Source organism: Bacillus rossius, chromosome 1 (assembly GCF_032445375.1).
Source record: "Bacillus rossius redtenbacheri isolate Brsri chromosome 1, Brsri_v3, whole genome shotgun sequence".
NCBI classification, from domain to species: domain Eukaryota; kingdom Metazoa; phylum Arthropoda; class Insecta; order Phasmatodea; family Bacillidae; genus Bacillus; species Bacillus rossius.
Window position 1 is genome coordinate 141265678 of NC_086330.1, and position 14820 is coordinate 141280497.

At 47.4% G+C, this 14820-nt stretch overlaps 1 protein-coding gene and 1 non-coding gene across 2 annotated transcripts in view; both read left to right on the top strand.

Annotated features, from left to right (window-relative positions):
- The window catches only part of LOC134546231 (protein arginine N-methyltransferase 7), a 138872-nt gene that overhangs the window by 1101 nt on the left and 122951 nt on the right, over window positions 1-14820 (top strand). The window lies entirely within an intron of this gene.
- Trnak-cuu (transfer RNA lysine (anticodon CUU)) lies at window positions 10260-10332 on the top strand. Its single transcript has one exon. It is a non-coding gene; the product is annotated as a tRNA-Lys (tRNA).

Sequence of the window (14820 nt, forward strand, 5' to 3'; positions counted from 1 at the left end):
TGGTGTTATAGGTAAGTTCTTTTATAAAGCTGATATCCCCTCCTTAGCTACCTACCTAGCATGCCCAATGCCCATGTGTTCTTTTTAACTACATTCTCCACTCGTTCCACCCATCCCATGTTGCCTGGCAGCAATACCTCTAGGTATTTGTAGCTTTATGGCTCACCTAACACTTCACTAATGCAACATATGTAGACTCTCTTATATTTTTCTTTTTCTTAGTAAATATCACCACCTTTATAATCATGCCGTAGTCTTGTTACCCATTTAATGCCCTCCCCTATATCATTCACTATGATGGTGAAGAGTAGTGTACTAAGCACACTTCCCTGCGGTACCAAAGGCACCAATGACATGACACATATCTCCTCAGACAATTCATCCTTCACCCTTACCGTATGTGTTATATTTTTAAAGATGTCACTAATCCACTTTACCACACTCATATTCCTTATAACCCCTTCTAACGTCTTCATTAATACCTCATGTTTTACTTCATCAAATGCTTTTTAAAAATCGATAAAACAAGCATCTATCCATCATCTGTATCAAGTCCTCCAGTAAGCCCACCGGCTGTGTCACATGAGTATCTCCGCCTAAAATCATACTGCCTTTCATCTAGCCAGTGCCACCTATCCATTTGCCCTACCACATATATGTGCACTATTAGTTCCATTATCTTGCCCACAGTTGAAGTCAGGTTAACTGGTCTATAGTATACCGCCTCCTCTCTATTTTTCCATTTCTTATTTACCAGTACAACAAGCACAGACTTCCATTCCTGCGGAACTTTACCCTCTTCGAGCGATCTGTCAAATAACACTTACAGGTACTTTGTCATGGCTACTCCTCCAAGTTTGAACATGCCATTCCCTATACAATCCTTGCCAATCGCTTTCTTTAAGTCCAACCCTTTCACTTCATTCCTGATTTCTGTCCTTCCTTCCCCTCAGCTGTTCCCTACCTTGCCTAGCAACCTCCCCTTGCCATGTACCATATCTAATCTCTTCCTGTTAGCTTCCCTTCTCAAACACTGACAAGTACTGTTTCGCCAAAATACTTGTTTTCCTTTTAGGCCACACTGAAACTTCCCCAGCAAATTTAAAGAATCGTTGAGATGGAACTTCAAGTTATTTTAAAGATTCGTTGTGACGGAAATGCAAGTCATTTCCGTTTGTTATGGGATTATTCTCACAGGCTCATTCAGTCATACTTAAAATTTATATTTTAGAACTAGACCTACAACAAATTTTTTAAATAGAAACTCAAGAAATTCAACTTGGAAAAGAAATTTTTTCGGTGTGGTCATAATCATCCTAAAAAAAATTTCAAATCTTATCGGAAAGTGTTGGAAGCAAATGTTCAACCAGAGTAACCGTAGTATAAAAAATATTTTACTACATACACCCATTTTTATTCGCTCTCTCCCTCCCCCCCTCTTCCACACACACACACACACACACTCTCTCTCTCTCTCTCTCTCTCTATATATATATATATATATATATATATATATATATATACATAGTGTTGCTATTACAACCATAGAGTGACCAACATAAACTTTAGCAATCACTACTCAAGTTACACAGAAACACTACAAGGCTGAAAGATTTCTAGAATCTATACAGGCTGTATCAAAATTCATGTTACAACACTTGAGGGTAGAAAGCTCTTATTATTTGCAACCATTTTTGCCAGTAAACATGTTGCCGGAAACGCGTAGTTCAGCCCCTGTAGCCCCAGAAAGAATCAGCGTAGGCAACCCATTGGGCTTTATGCGAGACAGACGATGCTGTGGTGAATTACGTGTTTACGACACCAGGCAGCGCTCGAGAGGACTGTACGATGTCGAATGCTGACTCCCGCTCCTTTTTACTTCCGTTGGTGGCGCCTTCACCTCTTTTCTTCCGTTCTTGCCTTGCCATAGCACTGCGCAGCGTGAAATCACAGTGTCGCAGTGTGTTTTGATATCACTGGTGGTCTGTCGTTGACTGTTCTGTCGTACAAGCCAACTCGTGGTGTCATTTCTTTCGCTGTGGTTCTGAAAAGGGCGACGTTTTAGTGGAGCTCAATGGAGTACACATTTAGTGAGTACACGGACATGCTGCTTGTTTACGGGGAAGCTAGACAAAATGGACGAGCCACCCGTCGTCTGTACGAAGAACGATATCCGGGTCGTAGGATTCCAGCTCACACCATGTTTGCAAGAATTACTCAGCGAATTCGTGATACTGGTACATGTGCCGTCACAAGACCAAATGCTGGTGCTCCACCCAGGGTTCGTACTCCCAGTTTTGAAGAAGATGTACTTCAGAGATTTGAGGAGAGTCTGGATACAAGCACAAGGGCAGAAAGTTCCGATATGGACGCTGACAAAATGGCTGTTTGGCGAGTTCTTCATGAGCAACTCTTGTACCCATATCAACTTTAAAAAAGTGCAACACATGGGTCCGGCGGACTATCCTCTTCGCATGACCTTTTCTCGTTGGTACTTTCAAAGAGTATTGAGGAACCCCGAGTTAGCTGTTTTATTTAGCGATGAAGCCAAGTTCACACAAGATGCTATTCTCAATTCGCACAACAGTCATGTTTGGAATGATGTCAATCCTCATGTAACGTGTGTTACAGCTCGCCAGGAATGTTATTCAATTAATGTGTGGGCCGGTATTGTTGACGACGTACACATCGGGCCTTTTTTTCTTCCGCCACAACTTACCGGCGCCGGATACCTCCACTTCCTTCAGAACGAACTACCAGTTCTTCTTGAAGAGGTTCCATTGCATGCCCTAAGTGTGATGTGGTACCAACATGATGGGGCACCACCTCATTTTTCCCTGCAAGTGCGAGAGTATATAAATCAAACATTTCCAAACCGATGGATTGGACGAGCAGGCCCTGTCGTATTTCCGCCAAGGTCACTGGACCTAACCCCGTAAGATTTCTTTCTGTGGGGTTACATATAAGGGATTATCTATGCTACGCCAGTAGAAACGGTAGAAGAGCTTACACAGCGAATCATTGAAGTGTTCGAAATCATAAGATCTACGCCACACATGCTCCAGCGTATCCGTGAAAACATGAATCGCAGTTGCCACCTCTGTGTCGCTCAAGGTGTGCGTGTATTTGAGCCGTGGCTTTAGGCTGTCACGTTGTTAAAACGTATGCAACAATTTCAATGTTGTGAAACAAAGCCGAAGCTGTGATTGATTTCAGAGTGAAATTAAAATCTGTGCCACGATTAAAAAGGTTATTTCTCTACTCGAACGCCTGCACATCCACAACATAACACTCTCCAATGGGTTGTCTACGCTGACTCTTTCTGGGGCTTACAGGGGCTTAACTTCGAGTTTCCGGCAACATGTTTATTGGCAAAATGGTTGCAAATAATAAGAGCTTTCTACCCTCAAGCGTTGTAACATGAATTTTGATACATCCTGTATTGGGTCCCTATAAAGTGAGTGTAAACAGTCAAGATAAGGAAAATGGTTTTATTTAAAGTAATATATGCTACTGAATTAACCTTAGGAACATCGAACATCGGAAAAAAAAGTGGTTCTCTAACATGTGGGTTTGATATTGTTTAATGTTGTTTTGGATTCATATTTTTTTTTTTTTTAAAAATAAAGGTGAGTCAGTACTCGCAAGTGATGTATAACATATTGCCGTCGCCCGGGTTCTCGTGTTCGAGACTCGGCGGTGTTCCTAGCGGTAAGGCTGTTTTCTTGCGGGGAAACGTGTCCGGGTGGGCGCCAGACTAACGCGGTGGTTAGCCACGAGGTGGGTCGTGAGGTCCGAAAGCCCCTGCGTGGCCCACTAGGAACGGCGGTGGTGGTGATGATGTTAGGGGTCCCTAATGCCTGCTGTACCACTGGTCTTACACAGCATAGGATACTGATCCCTAACTGGATTGGTGAGGTTCAGAAATAACGTACACGGCTTTGCACTGTCATTTACACGCCGCGCACGGAGAGTGCGGAGTGGATGTTTAATTATGCTGGCAAATTACACTGCAATTACAGTCACGCGATTTCCCTACATAAAGTACACTGTCAATTATTCACTAGGCGCTCTGACGCGCCGTCACTAAAATTAGGTCCTCACGCCAGTCGAGGTTGAGGGGGAGAGTTTGATTTGAGTCGCCGTATGCTGCACTGCCCCGCGCAATGTGTTGTGCGGAGAGTGTGATATTTACGCGGCTGGGATAGGTCCTACACCAGAAAAAGTACCGGTCGCACACGGGGAGTGATTAAAAAAGGTTTCGAGGTTGGACTATAGTTACCAGAAGGAAGTTCAGTGAAGACAAAGAGATATGGCTCCCCGTGGGACGTGCGTCCATCCCGGTCCGCGAGTCGCGCTGAACTGGCGTCTGGCCCTGGCGCGAGGGGAGGGGTGAGTTCCCTGTCGCGCCAGAGTTTCTAAAGTTCCGTTATTCGTAAAAAATTATATTAATAACAAAAAGCATGTGGCTCTAAATTCACACAATAAAACTTAATGATTAACTTAATATATATATATATGTGTTTTAGAAAAGACATGTAACAAGTTTGTATAAAATAAGTTTAAATTATTAGAGTCACACTGAAGACTGTTCGTTGCTTGATAACTGCTCCATTGGCGAATGATACATGCTAATTTGGGGCGGTTTTAGTTAAGTCACATATTACACTATTGAATTCAGGCTGAAAGCCGCGAGGGGAGCACTCACAGCTGTTTTAGTAAAAAACTACACGTGAGTGGTTCGGGCACTCATACATCGCACTTGTGTTGCACGGTGTTGTTAATTCAAATTGGCAGGTTCATTAAAGTGTAGTGAATTTACCGTGTACGTTACTCGGTTTGTCTTGCCAGTTAAGTTAAGGGCATTGATAATACCTAAGTTCTGCGGCGCTCGCCTGACTCGGGTGGGCCATGGCTAGGGGCGCTTTCCATTAGCGGGGTCGGATACTGGCGGTTTCAGGTCGGGCTTTAGGGTGGCCTTCTGCCGGACGACGTCAATATAACCTCGGTAATGAGCAAAATTCTGGTTAGAAAGAGTTTAGTTATGAGCAACTTTATTGACCCTAATCCTCCAATTTGCAATTTTTCTTCATGCTTATGATGCCTGTATTTTCGCATGTTTTCTGCACTCTTGATTTACCTAGTCCTGAAAATTAAAAAAGTTATCATAATTGTATCTCGTGTATCGATATATTATTGCGGCGCGGGCTGGTAGACGCACTGCACTGCACAAGTCGACACCACGGTAATGGGCAGTAATGGCCTAAGTGACTGGAGGGAGACCCAACAAGTGTCATCAAATGCCCCCCTTCCCCGAGACCATTCTGCCCACTGACGTCCTGGTCACACGCACTGCCTAAACGTGCACTTGGTCACCTGGGGACCCCTGGCCGTGGGGGTTTTAGACCTGGGTGAAACTCTGTGGTCACATGTGGTCGGGTGAAATGTGGTAGTAACTGTAGTACACTACAACAGGGCTCATTTATCTAAGTTGACTGGCCACCCGGGGAGTGGAATTACCCACTCAGTGAAAGTCCTTGAACCGGACTGGGACCTCACATTGCAAGTGGAACGGCAGGTTGCCACTGGGGACTCGGGGTTGATGGGATCTACTCCATCAGGGAACATGTCTATGTCTACGGGCTGAGCCCGGTCTACCTCCCCATCCCCCTTGATTAGTACAATTGTAACCTCCTCCGATTCACTGGGGCCATACTGGCATTTCGGCGGGTGGCCGACTCGGCGAGATTGTGCTCGGGGGCCAGTTTTCTCATCTCTAGACCCGTTGGGTTCTCCCATGGGTGTGATGGTGGTTGCTGAAGCCCGTGCCTCATTAGGGAATGTCAGCTCCGGCTCGGTGTCCGTATACACTGTGGTGTCAGTTCCGATGTCGGGACTAGTGACGCATGAAACGTCTTGGGTCTCAAGCCAATTTTCTGGGTTCTCTGGTGCGGTCTCTATGGGGCATAAGCATTTCACGAGATGCTCTAGCTCACAAAGGCTAGCACCACGCAAGCCCATTTCGGGCTGCGCTCTGGTCGGTGCTTCTGCCAGTTTCGGCGGGAAGATGTCGGGATTGTTGTACCCGGCAGGACGTTCAGCTCATTAGTCCCTTGCTAAGCGGGTTCGCATCCCACTGTTGGCCCCAGTTCAGGACCAGCTCGGTCCTCTGTGGGCTTTGTTAGTGGCAGATTCTGTACGGGCTGAGTAAGTGAGGTGACCAGTTCCCTGACGCCGCGTATGTCATCCCTGTGGACCTTGTTCGTCTTTCTGATGGGTAGCCTAACTAGGTAGGTGGCAGTCCCGATTCGTGCTACGACTTCGCGTGGGGGAACCATTTTGGGGCCAAGTCCGCTCAGAAGTTTCGACCGCTGGCTGATAGGTGGTGACATCTGACGTGTACCAGCTGCCCAGGGGACAATGGGGCTGGCGAGTTGGTGGAATGGGGGTCCATTTCTCCTGGAACCGGGCCTGATGTTGCCGTGCCTCCTCCCACCGCTCCTCAACTGGTACCAGGTCCGCTGCCCCGACAGCCCCAATCTGTCCAGGTAACGACAGGTTGTGCCCTTGCAGGAGCTCGGCCTGGCAGTGGCCAGTGACCTTATTGGTCCAGCGCTGGAGGCACTACAACAGTGTAAGTAAATGAAGATCCCATTTGGTGTGGTCCTTATCCAATCGAAGGCATAAATTTGTCTTTATGTCCCAATTAAGGTGCTCTGATGGATACGCACAAGGGTGGTGGGTGGGGGTAGTGTGGTGATCAACCCCTCATTTTTGGCAGGACGTCCGCCAATGGTGACGCAAGAACTGAACGCCATGGTCGGTTAGGAGTATCCTGGGGATACCATAACGCACGAACACATCCCGGTCCATAAGAGAGACCACGGTTCGGGCTTTGACATTTGCCACCGCGAATGCCTCTGCCTACCTGGTGAAAACGTCAGTTACCATTACTGGGTACTGCTTCCAACGAGACGTGCAGGGGTAGGGGCCCATTGTGTGTACCGCCACCGTGTGGAAAGGTTGGGTAGGGCGCCTTGGCACCACTGCCAGATACTCCTGTTCATTGATGTGGTAATGCCTCTCAGCAAGACCAAATTTGGAACTCGCGTACTCTATCACCTGCTTGTGGCTTTCCTCGCTCAGCTGATAGAGGATGGCTCCCATGCCGTCTTGACTTGCATCAGTCTGTATGAACAGGGGTTTGTCAGGGGACAGGCATTACAGAGTGTGGCATTCCCTGAACCGCTGCTTGACGAGGAAGAGGGCCTGGTCAGCGCTTGGTGACCATCTGAATTTACTTTTGGATGAGAGAAGATTAGTCATGGGCGTAGTGATGGTGGCGAAATGGGGTACGAAACACCACATCCAGTTCAACAGCCCCATAAGCTTCTGCAGCTGCTTCCGTGTCGTAAGTGTCTGTCTTCAATCAGGGATAACTGGTCGGGCATGGGACGGTAGCCCTCGGCATTGACAACGTGGCCCAAGAACTTTATCTTTTCGGCCCCGATGTGGCACTTCTGCAGAGCGCAGGTCAGGCGTGTCGAGCGAGCGGTTTGAGGACCAGTGCGAGGTGATGAGCGTGGTCCTCCCACGACCTGACCAGACAATCATGTCATCCAGGTAGGCTACATCGAACTTGCCAATTTAGCCATCCAGGACACGGACTATCATGGTCTGGAAGGTCGCAGGGGCATCCATCAGCCCTAATGGCATCGCACAGAACTGGAAGCATCTGCTGTCTGGGGCGGTGAAGACAGTTTTGGGACGGTCAGCCAGGCCAGTACCCGGACTTGAGATCAAGTGACGTGAAAATCGTGGCCTCCCCTAGCCCATCTATGGCTTCGGTAATGTTGTTGAGAGGAGGAGAGGCGGGAATGGTGAGATTGTTAATTGGCTTAAAATTCACAAAGAAACTAAGGGTCCAATCTTTCTTACTGGCCAGTACAATACAGTATAAACTCTCAATTCTTTTATAGATAAATAATTTGATTTTAATTAATGTAACAAATTATGTATACGAGTTATATTTCTGGAATATGTGTGAGTGAAGTCTAAATTTTATTTGTTTTATGGTTTAAAAATCAGTAGGCTATTCATGTCTTCTATGTATTTTATAAGTTTGATATTTCAAAATTAGTGCTGTCATCTTCTTCCTTTTCTTACTTTTTTTTATATAAATTGTTTCGTCGATGGTTGTCAAAATATTTTTTTTTAGAACGTTTGAAGGATTTGGGTTTTTATTTACGGAAGACCTCCGAAGGAAGTAGACATATATTCGTGTTGAATAGCTATTTTATTCCGATATACTCTAAATAGATCTGGGACAACCACGGAGTGCGTTCTTTAGCTTACGACGAGGAGTTGATAGTAACTTCTGCTTTTTTAGTGACAGAATTAGGAAAATTTCCGAACTTCAAGAGTTACGGTTGTTGGTGATTAATTACGAGAAATACATTTAAAATCTTCGGGACAGCTCCGGAAGAAAGGCATCAGACGCTTCTAGCGTTTTCAGTGTTGACCTCGACACCCGGAGGGCGAGTCTTTGCTGTGACGACATCCCACTGTCAACGGACGTGACCATAGTTTCTTCTGCGAGCAGACTGTTTGGTGATATTCATCTGTTCTGATATTACCACTTTCCAGAGCCAGAGGGACGTCAAGTCAGGTGGGCAGGGTGGCACATCACTGGCACCCTCAGCTGTTGCCGGGGTCGCCGATGACTTCAGTTGTGTGCCGGTGCTTGCCAATGACATGGGGTGCAGCAGTTCTTGTTAATGCCGGCATCAGGTGGACGGGGTGGCAGTTCACATGTCGATGCTGGGCTAGACTTCGGGGATGGTGGCCAGCTGCATCACCACGCCCTACTCGGCGTTTCCCAACCGTCGCGGGTGCGCTCTCCGACGTCCCCCACACGGCAGCTTGGGTGGGGCTGGTGGTGTGACAATGGTACTCTATTGTTTGACAGTACTTACACCAGGGTGGCCTCTCATCCAGTGAGTCCTGCTCTCCACCAGGTCGCTCTTGCAGTCGCGGTTGCATCCCGGACTGGTTAGGCGTGCTCTACTGTGCCATGTTGCATCCTGGTTGCGCGTTCGCCAAGGCCGCAGGTTCTCGGAGAGGCAGCGGGTCCCCAGAGGTCACTACTGCCATGGCATCCTCCGGTGATACGGCCCCTGGCGGTGGTGCGACTCTTCGTGAACTGGTCTGTCCGCGCAACAGTCGTGCAGCCTGCAGGTCTTGTTCCACGTCACTTGTGGTGGACAGGTATTCGTCTACCCCTTCTCGGGTGGTTCCACGCAGAAATGGTCGCAGCTCAGGTCTCAGTAACTCTATGATTATTGGTAGCACCGCCTCGCTGCTTCCTCCCACTGCTAGGCGTCGCTACAGGCGCAACTTGTTGTAAATGAAATGTTCTACACCTTCGCCCACTTCTTGAGCATGGCAGAACAGCTGTTTCTGGCACTACGCACATGCACGCATCCCATCAAAATGTGCTTCGAGTTGCGTCGCGAATTCCCCCCATGTGCTCGGAGTCGTTACCCATCTGCTCCTACCATATCTGGGCCTCGCCTCGGAGTCGTCCACTGACACGCTCGACGAACTCGCCTACTAGAATTGAGTACTGGACTAGTTTGTAATGGCAGAAATGCGTAAATAAATGCTGGTTCTCATGGGCTTGGCCTGTGAACTCTGGCAGTGTGAGTCTGCCACCCGCAGTGTGGAGCACGACCGGGTTCTTCTCTGACTCTGCCGGCACAGCGCGCTCCTCGCATGTTGTGCACAGAAAAAGTCTGTCGCGGAAATTTATAAATTTCCGCACTGTGGTGCATGTGCGGTGCTTCGTCATCCCGCACTGGTGGCAATGTGCTGTCTCGCCCGACCGTCCACAGCATCAATTCGATGCTCACACTTTGAACAGCATATTGAGCCCGGTTAGATGCTCTAATGTCTCAGTTTTTGCCTGCGGTTGCACTGTGTCCAGAGAGCACACTCGCCTGTCCCGTGCTGCGTCTCCCCTGTGTGATTCGACACATGCTCTGTACGTCCATTCCACGTTAACTGAGACTTGATCGTTGCCTTGCATTTCGCATTCGCGGCTGGCCAGTCTGAGTGACAGGCGGTGTGTTAGTGACGGGCGCGGAGTGGTCGGTAGGCCAGCTACTCTCCCTCTTACCCAGAGAAGGGCCACGTGTCCGCACAGCACCTCGCGATGCTTCCCTGGTCGCGCGGGTCCTTGAGTGCCTGGATTCTGTTGCGCCCAGCTAGCTCAGTCGGTAGAGCATGAGACTCTTAATCTCAGGGTCGTGGGTTCGAGCCCCATGTTGGGTGCCATTTTATTTATTTATTTATTTATAATTGTAACATGCCAACTAACAGGACAAAGCCTTTAATGGTAGGCACACATTTAATGGTAGGCACACAACCTAACATCTAACTTTTTGCCTCGTTGATTGGTATTGAATGATTGCGGTTGTGCCCGGCGCCAATCAGTGATTTCGTGCACTGATACACGAGACTATCTTAGCGGGGATATTGGCCACATGGTGGGGGACATCAGTATGTTGGCAGAGTCAACTTCTTGTGCCCTTACTGGCCATTTCAGGTGTCGCACACACAGTAATTAGTCACTATGTGAATGTTCAGAAAGTACGGAAATAAACGATGGAGTACACTAGTGGGGTTTATTTTACAAACTACCCTCATGCATGGTGCTGCCCCAGTAGCTGACCTGCCCGGTGCATGAGAGAAGGTCGTCTGACACGCCTTGATTTGCTGGCGAAGGCTCCAAGTGTCCCGGCGCATGCGTTCCCTTCGGAGGGTTGAGTTTTACTGGTAAGGCCACGGGCTGCTCGCAGTTGCCCGGCCCATTCCCCTGTGAATTCCGCATGCCAAAACTGAAAGACCGCACAGGCCAACTATTTTGCCATAATTGCACAGTGAACAATTTTGAGGAGACAAAACATTGAGGAGACAAAACAATCCCACTATGGTTTTTAAATGTATTACTGTAAATTGTTACCGAATTTATATCCATAAATCGGTAATGCTTTCCCCTGTCTTGCATCGAATGCGCCCTCTCGCGTCTATCGATATATCGTTGCGGCTTGGGCCGCTCGGCGCACTGCACTGTACATGTCGACACCACTGCAATGGGCAGTAATGGCCTAAGGACCATATTTCAAGACACAAAAATAAGGGTTTAGGTGTTGAATATGCAATACCTGTACCCTAACCATATTCCAAGTGCACGATAGGACATGGCCAGTCCCTTATTTTTAACGCACTGATTTTTGGTGTCCTATCTGTTTCCGATTTGATCCATAACTGTATATATATTTTTTCCTTTTTAACGAAATTTAATGGAACTTTTACGATTAGAATTTCCCCCCCCCCCCTCAAAATATTTTAAAAAAAATAACATAAATATGGCCAAAATTCATCTTTTATTCTTACACAACCAAAATTAAATATTTTATTTCACATTATAATTCCATAGTTTAAAAAAATAAGCTAATATTACGATGGATTCCACGAACTAAAACTGTTTATAGCCTCGCACAAGTCCTCGTTTATTAAAACTGCTGCCGATCTGATACCTTACAGGGGTTCAATTAGGACACGTTTTGGAATATGACCCTAGAGTTAGGGTACGGCAGTTGCCCAACAAGGCAGTGTTTCTCTTATCATTCTTATTATAATGCAATCCATGCCTTGTAAAACATGTTCTAGGAAAATCCCTAACATCTATTACTCGTACAAAATTGTACTTACTACAGAGACAGAATTTTTTCATTAATTAATTAAATTAATTAATTAATAGCTGCAATTGGGTACAAAGTGCCCGGTGGCAAGCATTCTCCCTACTTCCCCCTCACTCTCCTTCTGAACTGGTCCACACTCCCAGCCGCCACACACTCCTCCTCCAGCCTATTCCATTCCCCTACTGTCCTCACGACCATCGCATTTTTTCCCCTTTCTGTTCTCCTCCTCTCTTTGAAAACCTTCCTAGTATTTTCCTTCCTACTTCTAGGCATTCCCATTTTGACTTTGCCCCCCAGCTCTCCCCATCCTCCTACTCCACTCAGCACCTGGTACATCTTGACCAATCTCTCCTTCTGTCTTCTATCCTTTAAGCTCTCCCATCTCATTCCTATCATCATCTCTGTGGCACTGCACTCCCCCTTCCCTTCTCTGTCCGTTCTCCTCCACTTGCCCTTCACCCATCTAGCTGCTCTCCTCTGCACCCCCTCCAGCTCCCTCTCAAGAACTGCCATGTATGGGTCCCACACTGCTGCGGCATACTCCAGCATGGGGCGGACCATAGTTTTATAGGCCTTGTCATGTATGCTGCTGCTTCCCCCCCTGAGCACTCGACCCAGCATGCCCAGGGCCTGTCTGCTCTTCTTCACTACCTTGTCTACATGCTCCCCCCACCCCAGGTTAGTCTGCAGCACCACCCCTAGATATTTATAGCTGTCGGCCTCACTTATCACGTCTCCCCTCCAGCGATATTCCCTCCTGACAATCTTCCTCTTCCTGGTAAACCTGACCACTTTCGTCTTTCCCACATTTATTTTCATACCATTATTTTCCACCCATTCTTCCAGCCTTTCCAGATCCTCCTGTAACCCATTTCTCTCCGCATCCATGTAAACCACGCAGTCGTCTGCAAAAAGCCTAATATGCCCTTGTATCTTCTCTCCTATATCATTCATCATTATGGTAAAGAGAAGTGGGCCAAGCACACTGCCCTGCGGCACCCCTGATGTAACCCTTCCTTCCTCCGATAACTCCTCCTCCACACGTACCCTCTGTGTCCGGTTACTTATGAAGTCACCAATCCAACCCACCACCCTCCTGTCACTTATAGCTCCCTCCACATTTTTCATCATTTTTTCGTGAGGTACTTTATCGAATGCTTTTTCAAAATCGATAAAGCAGGCATCAATCTGTAGACCATTATCTACCCCCTCCACCAACTCCTCCAACAGTCCAGCCAGCTGAGTCTCACACGAATATCCCCTTCGAAATCCATGCTGTCTGCTGTCAATCCACTTTCTACCATCCAGCTCCCCTACCACATGCCTGTGCACGAACCTCTCCATCACCTTGCCCACCGCCGACGTGATACTAACAGGTCTATAGCTGGCTGGGTCCTCTTTGCTACCCCCCTTCTTGTATATCGGTACCACCACCGCCTCCTTCCATTCTTGCGGCAACTTGCCCTCCTGCATCGATCTACTGAATAGCAGCTCCAGGTACTTCACCATGGCTTGCCCCCGCAGCTTTATCATCCCATTCCCTATGCCATCCTTACCTATGGCTTTCCTGCTGTCTAACCTTTTCACTACTTTCTCAATTTCTTCCTTCCTGATCTCAAGCCATTTCTCGTGTCGCCCTGTACTATGCTCAGCATGTTTCCTTTCCCACTGTTTTCCCTTCTCGAACACTGACATGCACATTGTTTTCCTTATACCTATATTTACACATGAGTTGTCCATCAAGTCAAATGTGTGTGGGATTGTACATACCGCCACTTTTGTGTTACATAATGAAGGTAATACATATTTCAAACTGAGATACACATGTTTTGATTCTTTCTTGAACACGTAATTTCCACCAGCTACTATAACTATCTCATCTTCTTTCTTGAGACATGTCTTGTCTTCTCTTATTCCTCTCACCACTTCAATAATAGAAGCTCCTGGTAGAGGTGGGTCGAAAAGTATCAACCTGATACTTTGTCACTGATACGCGCCTGTATCAGGATCGGCAAACGAGTACACTTGAAAAGTATCAGAGACTTTAGTATCAGTTCAGAATTCACCTGGAACAACACCACGGCCAATGAGCGCAGTACCCGATCGTTTGTTTTTTCCTAACCTAAGTTAAAACTAAGTGTGTAAGGGAGGGGTCTAGGTAGGGAAGACTCTAAGTGCGTCTCAGGGCAAGCCCTATACGCTCTAAACATGCGGGTTTTTAACCATGCAGAAAAGGTCACGTGCATCATGTGCTAGGAGGGGATTGGCCAGCCATGGCAGACGTTTTCGCCATGACTAACTCCCCTCACTCTTAATTCTAGACTAAAACTAGATAAGTTGGGCCCAGGTAAAACCTCCATAGACAGAGGGAAAACCCTGGGCACATACATGCAGGATGCAAAGGTCATGCATTATTACAAGCAGGTGGATTACAGGAATAGAAGGATGGTCCTGGAAGAAGAGTGGGGCGTGGTAGAAGTTCTACTATGCAAGGGGTGGGGCACTTGGACTTTTAGTCCGCATTGGTTTGGTCAGGTCTGGTCTTTTTGGGGGCGGCTTATGCCGTTTCCCGTCGTGCTGCCAGTTAGCACTCATTGTGGCTGTGTAATATGATCGTGTAAGTGGGGCGGTCGCGAACTGTGGCCTCGGACTAGACTCCAGAGTGGTGACATAGCTTCAGGTCGACCTGTCGCCAGTAAAAGGCTGTCGGTCAGTTAGAGAAATTGCCACCATCTGTCATTGAAAAGTCCTAGCTGCAGTACTACGCTGTGTGAGCTGCGGTCGCGAGCAGGGCATCGAGCCAGACTCCAGAATGGTGACATAGCTTCAGGTCGACCTGTTGCCAGCAAAAGGCAGTCGGTCAGTTAGAGAAATTGCCACCTTCTGTCATTGAAAGACTCTAGCCTAGCATCTACGCTATTAATCTTCGAAGGATAATTTACTTATTCCATTAGGGCCCCGCTGGGCCAAAGCACGACTATTTGATTCGCCTGATAGTTTGTGTTGTGCAGTGTGTAGTGGGATGATGTGTGCTTATATATAATTGGGGCCTAAT